Source organism: Arachis ipaensis, chromosome B03 (genome assembly GCF_000816755.2).
Source record: "Arachis ipaensis cultivar K30076 chromosome B03, Araip1.1, whole genome shotgun sequence".
Classification (NCBI taxonomy): domain Eukaryota; kingdom Viridiplantae; phylum Streptophyta; class Magnoliopsida; order Fabales; family Fabaceae; genus Arachis; species Arachis ipaensis.
Genome location: NC_029787.2, coordinates 21,957,446 through 21,962,406, shown reverse-complemented (window position 1 = coordinate 21,962,406; position 4,961 = coordinate 21,957,446). Strand labels below are relative to the sequence as shown.

The window sequence follows — 4,961 nt, the reverse complement described above, 5'->3', positions numbered from 1 at the left end:
TATATATAATTAAATTTAAAATAAATAGACTAAAAATTTTGTTTGGGACTATTTTTAATTTTTTAGAGATTAATTTATCTAGTTTGTACATGTGAATTCTTTATAATCGTGTGTGAGATAAAATTTTGTGTCAACAGGAGTACTGTTTTTTTTTATTGAAAATAGAGAAACTCAAATTTGCGATTTCTTAGATGAGTATAGAAAGATTATATTATTTGAGTTATAGTTTATTGGCCAACAAAAATTACTGTTAGTAATTAGGGATTTAATTCTCACCAACTAGCTACTTGTCTCGTGTTTCACCCAACAATAATTTATATCAAATTTCTTCCGAAATATACCAAATACCCTGTGCTTCTGAGTTCTGAACATCCGCCTATTTTCAAGATAATACTTCAATATATTTCTTTGAATTTTTTAAAAAGAGAAAGAGAATGTATATGCACTCTTTTTTCTTGATGATGTGACAAGCAAGCTAGGGATATAAATGCAAACAGGGTCTAGTCACCAAAAAAAAAATGCAAACAGGGTCTACAGCAGTGGCGCTGTTGAATAATCATATAATAATAGAAAGTTCCTTGCTCAATTTATGATCATTCAATCATTATTCACGTGGCTTACCTTCGTTATTAAGGTGTTAATATATATAAAACAGATAGGGTAAAAAACTAAAATAAGTCATGGGGAGATACATATTACATGAATTAGTCAAAACGAAATTTGATTCACTAATTAACCCACTACAATAAATAAGAGTTTTCGACGGTCAAAAACCGTTGTCGTAGATTGAAAAACCGTTCTTAAAACTTTAGGCAACACTTTGGCAACGGTTTTTGACCTGTGGTATATATGGCCGTTGTCAATACTCAAAGGCAACAGTTTTTTACCTAAGGCAACGGTAACAAAAAAAATGTTGCCTTAGTGACTGGCATAGACAACGGTTTTGAAAAAAAATTTTAAACAACGGTTTCGAACCGTTACTCAATAAGCAACGGTTTTAAACCGTTCTCTTTCATGATGCAACGGTTTAAAACCATAACTAGATAGGCAACGGTTTTAAACTGTTGTAGTTTTATTATTCACAAAGCCAACGGTTTTAAAGCGTTACCATTGGTGTCATTTTTTGGCAACAGTTTTAATACCGTTGCCATTTTGTAGTCGTCTAAAACAACGGTTTTAAAGCGTTACCGTTGGTGTCATTTTTTGGCAATGGTTTTAATACCATACCTTATGTGAATTTTGACAACGATTTTTTGTAATATATAATTCTTTATTTACAATAGTTTTCTCATGAATGAAATTAGTTCCAACTTTTTTTTTTAATTTAGTGTCAATAAATAATCTAAACTATTTGAATCGAATTACTATAGAAAAAATAATTGAACATTTCCCATCAAATTTAACTTATAAAAATTGTTGAATGATCCACAATCACATTATATCATCATTTTTCAAAATACAATAAATGTCTTTCTGCTTATACTTTTCAGTTTTCACAATCTAAGCAGGAAGTGTTATCTGTATGCTAATTCTCTATATAATAACTAACTCTAGCATAGATGTTGAAATTGACATGGTTAATATTCTTGTATCTTAACATATTACATAATCATTCAAGCTAAAATTGAAGTTAATAAGGGATGAAACTTTCATGGAAAGAAGAACCAACATATCAATTTTATATCATGTCCTTCCAAAGAACATAAAAGTCAGATAAGATAGAACATTACACTTGGGCCAATATCCTTCATTGGCTTTGAAATTATTTGCAGCATCTACAAAATAAAAAACATATTTATCAATGATCAATTTGTGCCAAGATATATAATTATTAAGCACTTATAGTTAAGCTACAAAATAACAAGTGGCTATAGTAATCTGATGAATCCATGGAAATGAAAAATAAACAAATAAACAAATTATTGCTGGCAAACACCAAGACAGGAAGAAACTATATACACCACGTAACAGATTGCACTGCATTTTTACATGAAATTAATACAAAGAAATTATAGTGGAGTGAAGCTAACCTGAAGATACTCAAATATAGTGCTGAAAGGAAGCTTTAACCGGAGACCACTATCCACTGCCTGCAATAGTATGATATTGTAGTAAGGCTACACTTATTAACATAGATAAAATGGAATTAGATGAAAAAAAAACAATGAAATGACAAAATCTTAGCTACAGATCATACAGCATGATGATCCACGATAGCGGTCTTCACTGCTTTAGAATAAGCCTCACGGACTGAAGTATATAACAGCATTCAGCAAAATACAGAAATAAGATAGAAATGAAGTGGGCATGCAAAATAACATCATTACAAAATATCCAATTATCATTTTGAGTGGTCTTCATCTAAAGACAAGGTTTAAAAGCAAAGAAAATTGTATTATATGATGAAATTATATATATGATGGAATTTTGTCAGCCTTTAGTGATCAAGATAAAAATTAAGAATCTTCTAGAGGAAGAAGAGGGAAAAAAATCTTACAAGGCAGTTAACATCATTGTTTCATACAACTAACGACCTACATGATCAAGTCTTTTATTTCAGTTTATCACATTTTTTAGTGCAAATTCTAATGTGAAGCATTGCTAGTAGAGTTATTGGTATCATTTTATTTATATTCTTTTCCTTCCCTTTTTTAATGGTACAAGAGGATGAAGCACAAACCAAAGACCTTGAATGTTTAATCCTTCGGTGGCCTCAAAGCAATCAAGTAAGGGATCATCAGGGATCTACAGAATGGCTGAAAACTTCCTCTGAACAAGAGTTACAGGTAGTAAGCAACAACACACAAAAAAACATAAAAGAAGGATACACAGAAAAATTCACCTCCGATACAAGAAGATCACAGCATATCGCGCCTTCAGAAAATACCTACACTCAACATAACCAGCAACATAGTATTCATTCCCCTCCAAGAGATCACTAAACAAATATCCAAGAAAAAGTTTCATTGACAAGAACAAAAACAAGAGCAAGTGCAAGAACAGATACTCAGTGAATGTGGCTCCCCTATGACCTGAACTAAAGTTGTCAACATAGCGAACGCACCGCTGCTCCAATGGAGCAGTGGTGCCACCAGAAGTCACACAAACAATTCTCTTATCTATCCCATTTTCTGTGAAGGCAACAACAACAACAAAAATCCACCACACAGTATGCAAGGCAAGCATAAAAACTATTTTAAAACTCAGATTTCAAAAAAAAAAAATTCAGTAATCAAACTTCAATTTAATCCATCAAGCAAACCAACTTATAACAACCAATTCATAATAATCAAATACAATTAGGATTATCTGCAATTCCAAACAATAAAAAAATCGGTAATAGTTACAGCCTCAAACCAAAATCAATATCACCAGATAATCACTTACAGCAACAAAACTAGTCATAATTCAAACTCAATTCATCAATTATCAATATGACAGTTTTTCAATAATTAACTCAACATGTTTCAATTTAGTAAATAATACCAGTTTAATCACACTTCACAACCGCATCTAATTCCAATCATAACTCAGAATAATCACAATAGTTAACTATTCTCAAACACATTTCAAGTCATTCACATCAATTAATTGATTCTTAACCACTATTAACCATTTGCAATTATCCAATTAACTTTGTAGGCATTCTAAAATTAAAACTATTAAACTTTAAATATAAACCCCCTACCTCAGAGTGTCAAACTAGCAGGAATTAATTGCGACGAACCCCTTTTTCTTAATCCATGGCAACAGCAGCAACATTTCCGATCACTTTCCAGCAGTAGCTGCGGCACCGGAGCAGGGAAAGGCAGGGCAGTTCAGACCAACGGCTCCAGCAACCTCCTCTGGCGTGTTCTGTCCCTTTCTCCATCGCTGTTTTGTATCGCAGTGAACCATTAGTAGCAGACGTCTCGATTGGTACCAGCGGCGAGTTCCAACAGTTGAGGATTGAATGAAGTTGCAGCGGCAATGAAGATGGCCATGACAGCAGCAGCAACCCCCTTTCTGCGGTGACGGCAACAAAAGCTTCGCTGGCGGTGAGTGTGGCGGATTGGAAGAATATGGTGGTATTGGCGGCTCAGGGGAAGGCAGAACATCGATAGCGATCGTGGCTCCAGTGAAGGTGACGGCTTCTTCTACTCCTCGTCGCGATCCTTGGCTCGCGTCTCCCTCATCTCCATCTCGGGCTTCCCTCAGCGACACAGAACTGATGGCGGCTCAAACGGGAGCGGTGACCTTGAAGCACGACGGTGACGAGGCGTTGGCGGCGGGACAGCTCCGTCGCAGACTCTGTCTCCCTCTCACGCATGTCGTTCTCTTCCTCACATCCGACTCTCTCTCGATCACCCCTCTACCTTCACCTGACGATGACAACGACAACGGTGGAACCCTTCCCGGCGCCATCCCCTCCCTTGCTTCACTTTCCTTTTCTTCTCCATTTCCCCCTCGAGCTCCCTGTTTCTCGTTTCTCCCCTTTTCTTTCCTTCTGTGTGTGTGAGTTGTGTTTAATTTAGGGCATAAATTGGAAAATTTGGGATATTAGGGTTTAACTTAAGAATTTTTAGAATTAGGGTAAAAATTTGAACTTCAACAGCAACACTGTAAAAATCGTTGTCTAAGACCATCTAATAGAACGGTTTTAAAGTGTAGCATTTTGGCAACGGTTTTTATGCGTTTCTTTTGTACAATTATTTAAACAACAATAAAAAACTGTTGCTTAAACACAAATCATGGTAACGGTTATAAAACCGTTCTTTAAAGTAGTCAAAGAGAACGGTTTTAATTTGTTCCTATAAAATAATGAAAAATTAAATTCAACAGTAACACTATAAAAAACCGTTGTCTAAACCTATCTAAGAGAACAGTTTTAAGGCGTTACAAAATTTGGCGTTGCTAAAAACCATATTTGTTGTAGTGACCAATGCACAAATTCATGTAGTTCAAATCACCTCGTTTCGAAT

At 34.8% G+C, this 4,961-nt stretch overlaps 1 long non-coding RNA gene across 5 annotated transcripts; it reads right to left on the bottom strand.

Moving 5' to 3' along the window:
- LOC107634240 lies at nt 1,448–4,526 on the bottom strand. 5 transcript variants are annotated; one of them, XR_002358991.1, is made up of 7 exons: nt 3,689–4,524; nt 3,008–3,131; nt 2,843–2,887; nt 2,688–2,769; nt 2,198–2,250; nt 2,031–2,090; nt 1,448–1,775 (listed from the first exon to the last, which is right to left on the bottom strand). It is a non-coding gene; the product is annotated as an uncharacterized LOC107634240 (long non-coding RNA). The 5 variants fall into 5 exon arrangements; XR_002358990.1 differs by having other exon boundaries at nt 2,688–2,887; nt 3,689–4,525; XR_002358992.1 differs by lacking the exon at nt 3,008–3,131 and having other exon boundaries at nt 3,689–4,520.